This window comes from Phoxinus phoxinus (assembly GCF_949152265.1).
Source record: "Phoxinus phoxinus genome assembly, chromosome: 3".
Classification (NCBI taxonomy): domain Eukaryota; kingdom Metazoa; phylum Chordata; class Actinopteri; order Cypriniformes; family Leuciscidae; genus Phoxinus; species Phoxinus phoxinus.
The window spans coordinates 7,497,370-7,515,886 of NC_136878.1; the positions used below are offsets into that span (position 1 = coordinate 7,497,370).

Genomic DNA, 18,517 nt, shown 5'->3' on the forward strand with positions numbered 1-18,517 from the left:
TGTTGAAAACAGTTATTTACATTTTTATTTCAGGATTCTTTGATGAATAGTAAGTTCAAAAGAACAGCATTTGTCTGAAATAGAAAGCTTTTGTAACATTAAACACTACCGTTCAGAAGTTTGGGGTCAGTAAGAATTTTTATTTAAAAAAATTGGGGAAAGAAATCAAATAAATCAATACTTTTATTCAAGGATGAATGAAATTAATCAAAAGTTACAGTAAAGACATTTATAATGTTACAATTTTTATAATGTTTTTTTTTTTTTTTACTTTATTTATCAAAGAATCCTGAAAACAATTTGTACACAACTGTTTTCAACATTGATAATAATAACGAATTTGAATGAATATTGAGTTTTTTGAGCATCAAATCAGCATATTAGAATTTCTGAAGGATCTAGGAGTAATGATGCTGAAAATTCAGCTTTGATCACGAATAAATTACATTTTAAATATGTATATAAAAAACAGTTATTTTAAATTGTCATAATATTTCAAAATGTTACTGTTTTTTTTATCAAATAAATTTAGCCTTGGTGAGCAGAAGAGACTTTTAAAAACATAAAAAATCTTACTGATCCAAAACTTTTAACTAGTGTATATATTCATGAATACACACACAAACTGTATATATATATATACATATATATATATATATATACACACACACACACACATTTCATTTGTTGATTGTTAATAATTCTTGTTAAATTCTTCATATTATTATATCTTCTAACATTTCTTATTAATAAATTATTAAATAAAATCTTAATTTGTGTTTTATTGTTGTAGTCTACTGATCATATAGCTATAATCATTTCACAAAGCAGACACAATAAAATGTTCTACAAATTATAATCCAAATCAGACGCACACAAAAACAGGCCCAGGTCTCTGTACATGAGGTGTTGTTTGTGCAGAAGTTTTAAATATATTCTCCCCTGTGGCTAAATTCATAGACGTTATTTTATCACAAAGTACTTGCCGTTCCGCTTTTCAGGACGTCATGTTTTTCCAGACTGTTTAATATTCTCCCTGACATATTTGGGTTCCTGAATTTTTTTTCCCCCAAACAAAATCTATTCATGTTTAATGTCTGCAAACATTTTTCAGAGAAAATAGGCCATACTTGAAACAATTTGACTAATACATGGTTTTGGTAAAAGAGGTGAAGATGTGCTATAAGGCAGGCTCTTATTATTCAAAAACCAACCCATTTGCATGAGACAAAATATGACATTAATATGGACAATGTAAACATTAAATATGACAAAATGTTTTCACAGGTAAAATTTTATTCCAATTTTAAATAATGGCTTGTCCATGTTCACTTGTCGCCTGTCAATGACTCAATATCCGCGTTATCCCTGGTTTCCGCTCGTACTTCCATGTAACCATGGCACCAGACGTGGACAACTGCGTTACGTCCAAAGGGGGGAATCCATCCGCCGGAAACTGAAGCTTCCCCGGGGCCCCGATTGTAGCAGAACATCACCTGCTGTTAGCATTCCATTGAATCCCATTCATTTTGGCGTCACTGACAGCAAATAACTTTACATCTGAGGCGTTTAAAGACTCCATTTGTATTTATTTCTAAAGAAACACGACAATGTATTAACGACTCCATTACCTTGTATCTTACGTTATGGCCAACCATCAGCAAATGAGTGCTTCTAATTGACTTCGCTTTTCTCCGTTGAAACCTATGGGGTCGCTGTGTCCAGTTTCTATACCGTCTATGGCTACGTCTAGCGGCACGCTCACGTACCGTTCACGTGTTGTTTCGTTCAAACATTATGGAGCATGGCAAGTAGCCTGGTCATATCAGACTCTCGTACATTTAATTTGTACAGAGAGTCTGGCCACTCTCCATTGACAAGCGTTAACTTCCTTGAAGACGGGTACTCTGTTGAAGTTTAAAACTATTGGATCTACCCAGAGCCACTCTGGATCTGCCATAACCGATCGCTAACGTTTGGTCGTGAGTCTCGTGACGTATGTCAACTATAACTAACGCACAACCTCAACGTCATCGTTCTCAACCACTCCCTCTGTTCGCTGGTTGGACCGGTAAAAAATGTATCGGAGAAAACCCAAGATTATACCGCAAGCCCAGACGCAGTACTGAAGGAAAATGAAAATTGAGGGGAAGTACGTTGGAGGGCGGAGCCAGGCTACATGGCTAGCAGACTTTGGGGAAAAAGGAGAACTAAAGCGAGGATCAATAGCAGCGTGTCTTTTTCGAGATGCCGACTTCAACTTGACAGAGCTCTTACATGTACAGTAAGTTACTTTATTAGACAGGTGAGCAAATGTAAAACTAATCAATGGTATATAGCTCAACATGATGAAATGTGTAGAGCGAGTGAAACAGTGCTGCGTTACCTCACAAGTTTAATTTGTCTAATAAACTGACCTGTGTGAGTATTACTGTAATTCAGCACTTGTGGGTAACGTTAGTAAATGTCCTTATTCCTTAATATCTGAGAGATTCGGAAGGTAATGATTCAGATTTCTCTCGGCACAGCGACTAGAAGCTAGACTTATAGCTGTCAGTCAGGTTGCTCACGTCACATCTACGTTGTCAAGCTCAGTTTGAGCCTCTTCTATGTCTCTTACAGTATTCGCAATCGCGACCTACTTCATAGTCATGATAAAAACATCAATGTATTCACTCATCCATAAACATTATTAGATCCATCGGCTTGACGACAAGTTCATAATCCCGCAGGAAATTTTGCGTCATCAAGCTACGCCTTTGTTATCGTAACAGGTTAGTTTAAGTGAACTATTCTTATATAATGTCTTAGTTTTGAGTGCTAAAATTATATTCTCAAGGCAAGTACAGAATAGCCAGTCACCTCTCCATGTGTATAAACATATTCAGTCCTCCAGACATACAGTGTCAAATTTGACTTTCTATTCAGAGAAACACACACACAGACATTCGCATGAAAGCATCAACATTTGTAAGATTGTAAACAAACCGCTGGGATCTTGAGTCACTGACTTGTGAAAACAAGTTTACAGAAATCACTACAAACAAGATGCTTTACGTGTTTAACAACCCAGAGAACGGAAATAACCCATCAGGAGGAGAAAGAAGCAGCTTAGCCAGTCTTAATGATGGCACAAGGGAGGCTTATCATATTGATAAATCATAGTTAATGGGTGTAATGATTTAACTTATAAACAGAAACTATGTTTCCAAACATTATGAGTGGATTTGGATGGATTATGGCCTCTCTTTGTGTGTCGTCACTGCTGCATCCAACAGGTCCTAAAGAATGTTTATGGCAGTTCGGGTGTAAACCTTTGGGATTACAACTGCATGCAGACCAATGAAGTCCTGTCCGTCCCGTCTTGAAGTGTCTGTCAGTTGTTAGCATCCTTATCTGATGGTGTTGGACATTTGTTTGTGCTAATCCACCGAGATCATATCAAAATGTAGCAAACCGTTGTGGGGCTCTGTGATGTGCTGTTCACTACAGGAGTGTGTGTGGTCACGATGGCATTGCTAACATGTTCAGAGTGGTTGCTTACTGGCTCAGCAGGTCAAAAGAGATCCTCCACAAGTTTATATGGATTTGGGAGTAGATATAGTTCAGCAAGGGCCTACTAAAAATAAATAGAAAAGGAGAAAAATCAACTGTACAAAATAAAACCAAAAAATGTCACTAAATACGAGTCTGTAAATCACTAATTGTCCAACATCGAGGCTAGCGGATGCAGTTTCAGAGGAAGTTGGAAGACTCACCTCTCATGATCGCAACAGGTTCACAAATCAGCCTGAACCGGTCAGATTTTCTGAGCATTCAAACTGTGTGTGAACAAATTACAGACCACATGCAAAACCGAGGATTTGATGACAAAGGGTCTGAAAGGTAGTTTAAAAGAAGTTCATTATAATATGTTAGCAGTAACAAATACATATAATAAGAAATATCCTTTTCATATTACTTTTGAAGCAATGAAACTCACATTGTGTGTGAACTGATTTAATTAAATAGTATTATGTTGATAAAAAATATTTTCTTAAATACATTTTAAAAATTATAAATAATGAATAAACAAATGCTGTTCAAAAGTTTGCAGTCTGTAAGATTGTTTTTGAAAGAAGAATCTTTTGCTCACCAAGGCTGCAATTAGTTTATCAAAAATATATAGCAAAAAGTAATAATGTGAAATATGACAATCATTTAAAATAACTTTCAATTTGAATATACATTTTAAAACATAATTTATTCCTGTAATGCAAAGCTGAATATGCAGCATCCTTACTCCATACTTCAGTCACATGATCCTTCAGAAATCATTCTAATATGCAGAAAACAGTCTTTTTTTGTGTGGAAACCATGCATTTATTTGAATTAGAAATCTTTTGTAACATTATAAATGTCTTTCCTGTCACTTTTGATCAATTTAGTGCTTCAATGCTGAATAAAAGTACAGTATTCATTTATATTAAAAATGGTTCCAAAATTGTACTTTTAAACAGTAGCAGAAGTAATTAATTAAATAATGCAACTTTGATCACTTGGGGAAAAAAAATAACATTGCACACAAGCCATGTGATTTCAGGTATCATGTCTACTGCAGTGCACACACACAAAAATGAAAGTGAGAGTGTGAGCAACAGTAATAGAGATTCATGCCACAACACTAGTAACTCAACTGAGCATTATGTGTCAACACACTACAGCACATATATATTGTGTTCCTTGGATAAAAATACCTGTCATGCAATCGCTGTTTCCCGGAGCTAACCGTATGCTCAGTAACGTATAACCCGTCCAGAGATCGGCTCAAGAATTCCCCGGGTGAGCCGCTCAATCTCACACAACACATGTTTTTCATCCTGACACATAAAGGCAGTGATGTAATCGAGGCCAGAGGTGATCTAATGTCACTGCGGAATCAGATGTAATTAAACCTTTCTAGTCCCCTACAGCACCTGTCTGCTCATGACCCACAGGCCAGGCTGCAGCCTTTCCGGGACACACGAAGGAGTTTGTTAAGTAGATGTCCATGTGCGAGCACTCAAGGAACTGTGACAAAAGTTCAGAGGTCAGCAGCTCAGGGAAATAGGGTAGAAAATCACTGAAAGGTTACTACATTCCTGACGTCAAGATGGAGAAGACTCTCTCCCTCTCTTTTTCTCTTTTTTCCATCATGTCTTGTATTTTATGGAGAAAAAGAAGTTTGTTTTATATTTTTAATCACATTTGCATTACTCTTTTATTGCACGTTTGAGGAAAATGTAATAGAACAGAACACGAAACACATTTGGAACCCATTTTACTTATGTAGCCTCGCTCACTGTGTTCTGTCTTCCGGTTTGTATTTCCACAGCATGAAGCTAAGATCTGATGGATTTATGAATGAACCGCTCGTTTTAAAATCTTCCGGTTTACTGACATCTATGACATCCGTCAAACACTACAATGCTCATGATAACTTTTCGTTAACTCTACAATAAGTAAACCCACTTCTCCAGCTAACTCTGACAGCGATGCCACAGAAATATACAGAGCTACCGCAAAAACTGAAGTTTAAAGACAAAATTTCAAAGATGGCTGATTGCTTGTTACAACTTAGCCTAGTTTTGACGTAAAAGGACACTAAGTTATGACTTATGCACTTCTAAATATTTTTGAGTTGCACCATTAAACTTAGTTGAAGCGTAACTCGTATAAACCACGTATAAACCAAATATTAACAGCAGCCTCTGATCAGGGTGACGGACTTGACAGACTTCAATTCTTTAGACATATATGATAATGCTGACATTTACACTTGCTTACATTTTAAGAGAGAGAATATTATGTGAAAAGATTGCTTTGTTAGCGGCACACGAACCCGTCCTAAACAGCCCGCCGCTGTGTGCAACGGTCCATGTTTTGCATGCCCAATATCAGTCATAATCAATAAACATAATTTCTTGTTTTTTGTATCAATATATATTTATTGATCCGTATTAATTTCATTTAAAATCATTTTTTTGAATGTTATGTACATATACAAACACTTATTATGTTATTCATGATCAAGTATCGTATTTAATGGAAACACGTTAGGTAAAAAGTTGTTAGAAGGATGAACTGAAATTCATGTAATTTCAACACAATGTCTGCTCACGTATTTGAAGGCTGCTAGTGGATCAATGAGGGTAAACGTCATATTATGTGACTTTGAATTAGCTTACTTTACGGAGAGCTTACGACCTAGCTACGTTCTGCCTTACGAACACTAATATAAATGGAAATAAATATTGAAAAAAATGAATATTAAATAAACATTTTATATTGTTTTGTAACATTATAATCTTTTTTGTTGTTGTTGCCAGAAGCGTTGGTAACGTCGCACTCGAACGTAATATCACAAATGTCAAAATCATGACAGTCAATTTTAATAAAAGTATCTGCCAAATACATAAAATCTTAATTACTGGCAACAGTACCATAAATGACTACATTTGGTACATTTGGTTTGACTTTTGGTTAAAATTAAACATTGACCTGCACACCTGTCATGTTATCCAATACATTTTTGAACCTATTACATTTTTATTATAAAGATTACCAAGAAAAACTGCACAATAAGACCAAGAATATGTATTAAGAAAGTAAACAGGGTCACTTCTGACTTCATGTTGACTTTAACTGTCAAGCCACTATTTGGAAGAAGTTTCATATTTAACCTTGACGATGACTGTCCCTTGTAGCAATATAACAGTCGGAGTTCCCCAAGCGTGTATATTTGAAACTGTAATCATCTGAACATGTTCTTCCACCCTTCTGCAATATCTCAAATAAGACACATCATGGATATGCTCAGCATACTTAACTACAGAACCCTGTTGCCCAGCCCAGCAGAAGGCTCTCAAAAACTAATTGAGTCACGGTAAAAATTGGAGAGGTCCTGTATGAATAATTAATGAAGGCCAGGGTCTAATTTCTCACCATACTGTTGGCTTATTATCAATGCAGATGTGAGGCACATCCATTTATCCTGAAACTGAAAAAGGATGTAGCCCTGTTCAAAAAGTGTGAACAGTTTAAGTGAGGATTGGTACGCTCTAAAAGGGATCGTTCACCCCAAAAAAATTAAATTGTGTCATCATTTACTCACCCTCAAGTTGTTCCAAACCTGCATGAGTTTCTTTCTTCTGCTGAACACAAAATAAGATATTTTAAAGAATGTTTGTAACCAGACAGTTGATGGACCCCATTGACGTCCATAGTAGGAAAACAATAAGTTAATGGCTACCGTCAGCTGCCTGGTTGCTAACATTCTTCAAAATATCTTCTTTTATGTTCAACACAAGAAAGAAACTCGTAAAGAAACAACACAAGGGTGAGTATTTTTGTGGTGAACTATCTATTTAATATCCAAACCTGCAAGACCCGAAAAATGCTCTACAAAAGTATGTGAACGCAAATGCTTCTAGCTCCATAAGCATCTGGCTGCCAGTTTACTTTTTCAGGAAAACAAATGTCATGGCAACAATCCAGAACACCGTAGCAACACACTACAAATCACTCAACACCTTAGTAACATTAGCAAATGAATGAAGCACTTGTTGTTGGAGCTTGATTTCTGTTTACTATAGATAGAGAATATCCTAAATCATCATCATCACCACATTGTGTGGATTCCAGATGGTGGTACTGGCTTATTTCATTGTGTCCAGGTGAGGCTTCTGGGGGCTTGGAGAGTAAAAATGTAATTAAGAGAATGAGAAATTAAATTGTTCAATGCTCCAGAGACATTATGCAGCCAGTTGGACTTAACAGATTCTCTACAAACACACATGCACAAATCCACTTATTATATTTTGCTCACTTCCAAACCTGAAAGATCTTATTTTTTCCATGCAACGTGAAAGAAGAAATTTCACGCTTTTGTAGAGTGTGAAATTTTGTTTGTAGAGTAAAATTTAATTTGCTGATAAATAGAGATGCACCGATACTAAATTTCTCAGCTGATACACATTATTCATGATATCCGCCAATGCCGATACCGATACCAATAATTAGATTTTTCTCATGGGAAAAAAAATCTCTCCCAAATAACGGAAATGTTTGTATATAAGTAGCACATATAAGGTATTTTTTATAAGCACTTGTCTTCATGGCAAATTTCAAACATACATATATAATTAATAGCAGATACGCTCCTGAAAAAATGTATCCCTAACTAACAAACTGTGAACATTGGATACCTTTCCTGAGGTAAATGTTAAGAGACATTGTTCACAAGCTGTTTTATTTACATTTTCTCCGCAGATTAAACAGATTTAGTGATTACATGAGACATGATACGGATTTTGGTAAGTTGTACTGTATCTTTTTAACATACCTTCTGATGTCCATGCATCTTTTCGATACTGTAAAATATGTATCGCGCTCCATACTGCCGCTTGAACTGAGGCGCTACAGTGAAGAGCATCAAAACGGCATGTATTGTTTGAATTTGGTGAAAATTGACAGAGTTTGAAAGCTGAGACTTTGTTTCTTTTTAGAAGTCACAAAGCACAAAGCAGGCTGAAAAATCAGGGCAAAATGTCAGTGAGCTGACAACTTGAGAACTGGAGTCTATTCAAATTTAAAGGAAGATAGGAAATTTTCAAAGTGGCTAGCAATTGAAAGTTAGCTTTGAAAGAATGAGATCCCACCCTCCCCTCAGAGCGACTCCAAAGCCACGCCTCCTTCAAAACACATGAACGCACATAGCAGAGCTTTTATTTTTTTCAATAAACAGTTTGGTCTCTGGTTCACGAACAAGACTGATCTTGTTCTCCAGTCCATCTCAATGATAAGGTCAAGCTGGAGGGGAGAATTATTAGTGAATAAATAATTTATATTTCTGTCTGTTCCTCATTCAAAGCTACCGTATGACTTCAAAAACTTGGACTAACATAAACTTTTGTGGCATTTTGGTCACAGGTTTGAAACAACACGAGGGTGATTCAATGACAGAACTTTCACTTTTGGATAGACTATTTCTTTAAAATTTCTCCAGTGCACATGCTTCCTCTGCAACCAGAAACCCAAACAAGAGAGAGACGGAGAGGGAGAGGGAGAGGGAGAGGGAGAGGGAGGGGGGGGGGGCTGTTAAAGAAGATATAATCGAACTTTACAGTGCATTATCAAATCATTAAGCTTATCTAGCCATCTCCTTCTCACATCATACACACGTTATAATTCTATCTACATTCAAATCAGGTGAACTTTGCTGAAGACTGTTCAACTGCAAATTATAATTTCTTCATCATTTTGTGGCATTCTTGTGATGAGGTGCTGATTGCTGCTTTTTCACAGACAATGTCACAATGTCCCCTGTCGTCTTAGTCCTGTAATTAAAAAGTGGGTTTGGCAAGGGGGAAAAGGTCAGTATTGGAAAAATGGACACATTTCAAGAAGGAGCCAGGACCCCAGTTAATCAAACTGCCATAATAGAGATACAACTCCAATCCATCATCACTGATATACTGAGGAAATATTTAACATAGTATGACAGTGTGTCTGTACAACATTATCATTTGGAACTAATTGAGATTGTCAGTAGGACTGCAATAATGATATAAACAATGCATTGTTATAATTCTATAGCTCAATTCATGTGCTTATTGAAATCTAATTAGGAAGAATGTCAGAACCCAGCTTTTCAACTGACACCATTATTCTCTACCTGCAGTGAATAGAAAAAGAGCTCAGTGCTAATTAAACACTGACAACCATATACCACTGTCTTGCCAATTCTCGAATTAAATGCAAGTGTCATTTATTAAGGGAACCCTCTAATTTTTCTTGATCTAAAGGCATGCATAGTAGAAAAGAGGATTAATCAAACAATAATTAGTCAGACCCAAACCATGAAAATTAAACTACAAAAACGGGTCAATCAGATGTACTGTGACTTCAACAATGCCTATTTTGTATTCAACTGGGGTGTTGATACTCATTTCTATAGATGTACAAAATATAATAATTGAGCGAATGACCAAAGCGCACGGTGCAAGCGCACTTAGGGTGGGTCCACATCCACTTTTGCTAGTTTAACGACGGGAAAAATGGTCGCCGCACCCGGCGCATGGTCTAAAAGGGTTGTCCCTATTCTCTTAATGAGTAATGGGTGTGTTTTGGGTGTAACGTGCAATAAACCAATGATTCTCATCTGCCATTCCCTTTAAAAGCCAGTTGTGCTTTCACCATGGCGGATTCACTATTTACATGGTGAAGTTTGCAAGCGAAAAAACTTCTCTAGCAAGGAAACGGATCAGACCATCTACGTGACAAAGCGTTGTGGACCCGCCTATAGGCGCATATTACCAACGCGCTAAAAAAATATTGTGCCATTGACTTTAGACCAGTTTTCAGTTGGTCAAATGCGCAGTCTATTTCGGTTTCCTCAAAATAGCAATGCGCCATCAATGCGCCTGAACACACCTCGTTTTCAGACCAGCACGGCCATGGGTGCACAAATGGGCGCAAATGCATTTGCTATTTAAACAACGTGGCGCAGGACATAAAAGCGAGCACAGGTTATGCCACCTGTATACTCAATATTGATCGGGGGAATAAGTGTTTTAAACAGTTTTCTGTACAAGTGATATGCCGTTCTAAACGAATGCACTGCTTCTTTGTAGCTCAAACACACACATACAAACAATAGCTTGCACATCACGTATACAGATTGCACACAGAATCATTAAGGAACGCATAACTTATTGTCAATGCTGTCCTGCAATTTATCATCAAAATCGCTTAGAAACGGAAAGTTATACATGTATTGTGTTTTGAATTAACTTAAACCCACAGCTTCGCTTTTGGGGACAAGCTTATGCACGCATTCGTTTTATCACTAATGCATTCAAATAAGTGTAATCTTACCATTCCACTTCATCTGTATCTGATTTAGAATGAACAGAAATCTCTAAGTAATGTAATGACCCGTAGACAGATAACTGATGAAAATAAACTGCAATGTTAGAGCAATCGCCTTGTGGGCAGCGCTTTGCTTCAGGCGACCCGAGTTTGCGTCCCAGCTAGGGGGACTATAGTTATCGCCCTGTTGCAGAACATCAGATGTGATTTTGCAGGACGTGTGTGGAGAGATAAATGTATGACTATTATAGTATGGAAATATTGACTTAGTTGGAAAGCCTTTTTGCGTCACGTTGGATTTTAAATCATCAATAAGCTTGGTTAATTGTGACCGGCTCTGTGACTGGCACTTAATTTGTTCAATTGATGCATTGTAATTTAGGCCCTGTTTACACGAGAACGCTCACGGGTGAAAATGTAAAAATATTTTATCGGATGTGCCTTTCGTTTACACGGCGACGGCGTTTTTGGGGCTTAAAAACGCAAAAAAGTGAAACCACCCTCCAGAGTGGAAATCTTGAAAACGCTCCACCATCGCGTTTCTGTCTAAAGGGTCAAACCGGTGAAACCGCAAAAGTCTGCTAGACAGTGAAGGTACACGTTTATGTCACAGGCATGCGCCAGTACAGGAAAATAACAAAACATTATCAAACTAAAATATAGCATTAATATCATTGACCAAAAAAAAAATTCTGTCATTTTTGAGCGACACGCGAAGAGCACCGATGGTTAAAGCAGCAGCATTACAGTATTAAACATGAAAAACAGCGTCTCTTTCACTTTCAGTGCTACATTGCCACCTAGCCGCCTGGAGTGCACACTACATCGAATTTCACACACTTTTGCGTCACCATATGCATGCAGATTTCCCCCCCATAACGCTTGTCTAAACGCAGAATAAAAAGTGATAACGCAACACCACTTTTGCGTTTTCTCTTCAGATCGTTTCAGTGTAAACATAGCCTTAATATTGCATTGTAATTAGACCTATTCAGTCTAAACAAAATAATGAACTGAATAATAGAATAGGAGGTAATACTAGTATAAAAAAAAAAAGGTATGTGGCTGCCTCTGCAAACAACCTTGGCCCCCGGCCCTTTCTCCCTTCCAACTCTCCATTCTTCGCAACACCGATGCCCATCCCACCGAACTTATCGCTACATGTGGTCTTTGATGCAGGTTATACTCCATTGAAATTATAGTTCTCCATTGCCGCAGCATGATCTCTCCCCTTGCTACCGCAGCAGATTTTTCGATTGAATCCTACTGTATTACTTCACTGCCGCAGCAGTGACCTCTCCCTCTGCTTGTTGTGGCCGCTACCCTGTGGGGGAAAGAATGGGCCTCCAAAGCATTCTCTTCCATTGCGTCCATTGGGACTTAGGAGAAAAAATATCACCTTTGACAAAGCAAACCAGTTACAATGTGAAAAACTAAAACCAAACACGATTTATCCTACAAGCAGTTCACGAGGATACAATATGATTTGTTTTACACTGACACAGGACCGATGAACTGCAAGATGTCAACATGCTCCTCGCTCAGCAGTACACTGGAATAAAAGAGCCATGTCCTACTGCAAAGCTCATGTGGTATCAGGTGTTAACCCCCAGACGGTCTTCTCCACAAGTTAGCTCAACGGCAGAGTAGAGTAAATGACCATTTACAGACCAGAGACCAGAAAGCCTGTTGAGTACAGAGCATCATTGCAGACCAGATCAGCTCAGGTTCTTGTCGACACAGGAGTACCATGGCAGAACAAACCTAAAGTCAAGCATTGTATGCACACACTGAGTATCCAAGAGATGGTAAAATGATCCATGAAGGGCTTTACGTTTAGGCTTATCACTCACAATTTAAAGGCAACAGGAGCCTCAATATGAAGGGGAATACAGAACCAATAGTTGAAATGTCTTTACAGCACCATGTCAAGAATCCTGATGAAACATGACATATAGTACTCTTGTATTCTACAGATGACTCTTTTCTTTGAACTTTGCTCTTATGCATGTACAGCATTTATGTGAATGTAATGTACAGGACCTCTAATTATTCCCTCTGAGGCCTATTAGTTGTTTGATGAACATATGCCATTGAATAATTTCATCCCAGTTGGTCCAACAATTTTCTATATTCATTGTATTCCATAGAGTTCTTTGACAGAAGTATAAGATTCAATGGTGAAATTGTGCCAGCCATGCACAGCCAAAACACAACATAATAGTAAGCAGTATCCAGAAGGTTCACTTTTTTCAGTTTGCTGATCACGCAAATAAATATACATTTTTATTCAATGCAAGTATATTTAATCACGTTTTTTGGGGACTGCATACCAAGTAGGCCTCCAGGTCCAGACGGAATCAGCAGACCTTCTTCTTTTTTTCCCCTCTCTCTGCATTAATGTGGGAAAATCTACAGAATTTAAATATACTAAAATGTGTTAAACAGAGCTGCACACACTTTTGGAGGCTGAAAGCATTAGGAAAATTACCTAAATACTAAATAGATAAAGATGCAAGTAGAGGATGTGCAGAATTTTGTGGACACTAACATGCACGGTCCTGTCTGTCAGCGAATTGTCCATGTCCTCTTTGTTCATCTATGTTTTTTTCATTGCGTGAGAATATATTCGTGTGGCGTGAGAACATGTAAATTGCGTGAATGTGTGAGTTGTCAGCCCTGATACACTTCAATAAACCCACTGTAAACAAACAGCTAAACTGCTCTTTACGTACGTCCCGTATTGTTTGATAGCGTAAGTCAATGACATATTTAAAAGACCACACCCGCCACGTATAAATCCACTCATTTGATTGGCAGAACGTGTATTGCTATTTATTTGATTTAGACAGATGTCTTTACTGGCCCTGCAGTTGGTCTCTGACAGAAAAAAAGTATTACTTCAACAAAATATTTTTTATTTATCTAAATCAGTTTAAATTAAATGTAGCTGTGGACAAAATAGTAAGAGTAGCCCATAGGCCTATACACTAGCCTATGCAGTCGGATTCAGAACAAACTCCATTGCTGCATCTGAATCGCATAGGCCTACTCTTTTATATTTTGAATAAGTAATTAGCATACTTTGTGATGTTCTATGAATTTAAATCTGGACGTATTTGCCATGTTGTCATTATCATGTGATACCAGCGTCAGTTACATCGCTTCACTGCCATTCATAAATCTGAAAGTATGCGATTTTGATAGTCCTTTACCGCTGTCACCAATAAGAAAGTATCTGACTGGCCGAGTCCTCTTAGCAGTTTTTATACAGCAAATAGCCTAATTACTATATACACTTTACACTTTAAAAGATAGGGGTATATGTATTTTTATATTAGAGAGTATTTTTAGAGTAGTTAGAGGTTTTTCAAAGAGAATTTGAAGATTAGAATTTGAGGGAAATGCTCTTATGTCATGAAAATTATGCCACAATGCAATAACCTTTAAACAGCATTCATTTTGCTTATGTTAAATATTATTTCATATTTATTCATGTTCATTTTGGGGACCTTGACACTGTCTTGTCATGTTTCAGGAAGTGGAATTTGTGCTTATATTACCTTATAGCCTACATCTCTCTTGCATTTAAATTATGATCTTGTCTGCCATTTGTCACTGATATGTGTTTGTGTTGTATTGAAGAAACTCGTTATAATCATATACTTTGATGTGTTGCCTCACCTTTCCCTATACCTTTGAGCTTTTGTCTTTTCTCCTTTCCTGTTTATGCCTCGTTTTGTAATCCATCCATTATACAGGTCTCATTTTGTCTCTGTTTCTTCCTTTGCCAAGCACTCCTCTCGAGAGCTTGGATTTGCTGCTTGGTTTTTCCTTCCCACAAGCTTCTGCACATTGGTCCTACCAAATGGATTTGAAGAATCCCCTCTCCTCAGTACCTAACCTTGAGTTTGTTGTTTACTGCCACTGTTTTTGAAGAGGAGGGAACAGTTCTCCCTCTTGAAGGTTTCTATAACTCGGAAGAATGGAAAATTATCTAGTTCTTCAGATTTTCTATTAGTGCTTCTGTGCATGTCGCTGTGACATGACCTCTATTTCACCTTGCAGTGGATGTGATTGACGCTGGAGCTGAGAATTCCTATTTTTTATTTTCTATACTTGCAACTCATTTCCAATGCATGCCGCTTCCTTTGTAGGCAAAAGCTTTATGCTACCTTTATTCCACAGATGATTTACAGAGATATGTCATATAAATTGTTTTTTTTTCCAGTCTTTCTTGTTTTTCTGTCCTATATGTGTGGCTGCATCTCGTATTGATTGATGGAATAAATTCTTAATATAAACGATAAGCTTTTGTCAGATTTGTTTCTCTGTGCCACAAGATATCAACACTGCAGAGAACCTGTGTGAAGCTCATTTCTATTCTTCACACTTAGTCAGCTAGCTTTTTATTTATTTCCTTTTGAATGATTTCATTTCAAATTGTTATTATTTTTTGATTGCTATTGCTCTTTTTTTTTGTCTTGCAAAACCTGGCCTATAGGAGTTTTGAATGAATAAACTAAGTGAGTTGGAAAATACTGTACAACCTGGATATTGGTATAATGTCTCAATGTTTTCAAAACCCTCAACTCTTTTCTGACTGAAAGTGTTGGGGAATGTTACAATCACTGATCTATAACAGAGAATATACACAGAAGAAAAAGGTTCTAGTATAGAACCTTAAAGGGGTGGTAAAGTGTGATTTCACTTTTCTAACTTTAATTAGAGTGTAATGTTGCAGTTTGAGCATAAACAACATCTGCACAGTTACAACACTCAAAGTTCAAAGCAAAGGAAGATATTTGCTTTTAAAGAAAAGGACTACAACAAACGGCTGGTACGGACTACACGACATTCCTCACGGATTTAGTGACATCAGCAACCCTAAAATGTACATAAGCCCCGCCCCCGGGAACACGCAGTCCATGTTGAGAAGAGGAAGAGTTGTTGTATAAGAGTACATTTGTGAGTCAGCTCAAACTTTAGCATCCATCTTTTCACATGCAATAGAAAGTCACTCTGTGTGCATCTCACAACAGTTCCTATACGAGCGATTTATAGATTACCATGACAGAATATGCTAATTGAAGATAGTTAACTCCACATCAGCAACATAAATTCATCAACTAACCATTCAGAGACGTCCTGTTGCATTCTACATGTTGTCACTTCTTCTTGAGTCTCTCCATCTTTGTCTGACTCCGTTTTAACAATAAAGGCAGAACAGTTTCTGTCATTTTAGTGTGTCTGCGTGAGGTAATCGCAGCTGCTAACACACACAAGCTCTTGAAACCCCGCCCTCTTCAGCAGCTCATTTGCATTTAAAGGGCCAGGCACAAAACGGTGCGTTTTTGCAAATCCTCAAAAAGTGACAACTTTAACATAAATACATTGATGTAAATAAAAACTAGTAGAAAATGAATTACTGGTTATTGTACTAAATGAAGTTAGTGTAAACAGACATTACATAAACAATGTTATGATATTAATATTTTACATTTAGAAATATGAAATGTTAAAAAATAAATAAATATAAGGCCTACTTTTAAATGGGAAATTAAAACCGTCAGTAGGTGGCGACAAGTCTTAATGATTGAGTCACTGAATCATGTGTTCAAAAGATTTGTTCAAAGCGTCTAATTCGGAATCGTTAAAAAAACAGATTCATTCAGAAACTATAACTCTCGCTGTGTGTTGCTCGGAGAAGCGCAACAGTCTAGAAACTAACTATGGCATCGCCAGTATTTTACTATTACTGTATTACCCAAGTATCGGTATACCGTGCTGTGCTAGCCTACAACCCATAGTTACAATGTTTCTCATGAAAAAGTAACTAATTGTGTCTTAACTAACTTCAAGCTGTGTCTAATTTTGAGTTCTGAAAGTTGGAAAGTTGGAAAATCACAAAAAACTATTTTATCTCAAAAGATCAAGGAAAATGCATTTTTCATGATATGACCTCCACTATGTGACTGAGAAATAAATAGAGGACCTTAACTTTTATAAAATCTCCAACTCAGGGAATTTTCTGACAAATACTTTTTTTTCTCAGGGACTAAAACTCCCTTGACTTCTATTTGATACCAAGATTAAACCTGTGCTACAAAAAGAAAATCTTTGAATTAATGCACTTGTGGAAACAAAACCCATATGAGAGAGTACTTTGTCTCCTTGATTCCTCCTGAGCTCTCTGATTTGATTTCTCGGGATGCTTTTGTTTCTGACATTCTCTGGAAATAAAGTGGCAGCTCAGGCGCTTTGTTGGAGAAACACCTGCACTGAGAGAAAACAAACAGACAAAATAAAAACGGAAATGTTCCAATCAGACAGCTAAAAAGACACAAACACTATGAGTTGCTTTCACCTGCTCTCCTCTTCCCCATATTCGCCTTCTAGGTTTCATTCTGCGTTGGCTTTAAATTATAATAATATTTCAAATAAATGTTGCCTTGGTGAGCATAAGAGACTTCTTTCAAAAACACACAAAAAAGTATTTACTTACCCCAGATTTTACACACATTCATATATTTTAAAATATTTCTTTGTCTATAGTCTTTGTTGTTTCACAGCTCAAATGGGAGCACTTGGCCATTGTGTATGACAAAGACAGATTATGAGCATCATGGGGGCTTTTGATTACTATTTAGCCCCCAAACCATTCAAGATAACATTGATTTATGTGACCAAGTAGAAAATATGTTTTCTATAGCCTGTGGGAGAGAAATGAGAAGAGAAAGGGGACCCCGTCGAGGATTAATAGGGAGTGCTATCATTTGTAGACAAGTTCGCCCCAGTCTCCAATCTGGAATCTCACTGCGTGTGAAAAAAGCTCCAGAAATAGACGGATCCTCACTGCCACTTAACAGCCCACAGTTATAATAGCAGGCACCCATGATATCAAACCCCATCAGTGTTATTTATTTACAGGTTCAATAGCTAGTGGTTGAAGTCCTGAAGGTTTACTCGCAGTATGAACACACACCTGGAAAGACATATGAATAGTATGACATTTTACCCAGGATGCAACAGGATTTATTTCGGTTTGCAGAGAATATTCCACGCGATATTTCCAGTATCTTCCATGGTCTAACGAAGAAATATCACTAGTATTGTGATTTCATCATATAGCTTGTGTCAATGGCTATCTTGGACAGTTAGTGTCATATCATTGCTATTGATTTTTTGGGAAAATCTCTTATTTCTGACCTTACCCTTCAGATGCTGAAATGAGAGAAATGATAAAATTCTGGCCATATACTGGAGGTTGCGCCCCAGTTCTTCATGGTGTCAGCGCCAACTCTGCAACAAAAAAAATTCTCTCTTTTTTTTGCAGTGGTTACATACAAATTGTCTAATAGTCTAATTGCTTGGTTACATACAAATAGTCTAATAGTCAATAAATTTTACTTGTCTCGAAGTCATTTTTTTTTATGAATTCTTAAAAAAAAAGTATCACTGTTTCCCCCAAAAATATGAAGTATTTTAAGATCAAGATTACGGTATTAATATTAACTGTTTTCAACCGATGATTTCTGAAGGAACATGTGACACTTAAGACTGGAGTAATGATGCTGAAAATAGTTTTGATCATGGGAATACATTTCTAAATGTAGTTTTTACAAAT

General features: G+C 37.1%; 1 long non-coding RNA gene across 1 annotated transcript; it reads right to left on the minus strand.

Annotated features, from left to right (window-relative positions):
• Positions 1-1,571: 1,571 nt before the first annotated feature.
• LOC306996274 lies at positions 1,572-4,864 on the minus strand. Its single transcript, XR_013797040.1, has 3 exons — positions 4,737-4,864; positions 3,759-3,878; positions 1,572-3,619 (listed from the first exon to the last, which is right to left on the minus strand). It is a non-coding gene; the product is annotated as an uncharacterized lncRNA (long non-coding RNA).
• Positions 4,865-18,517: the final 13,653 nt, after the last annotated feature.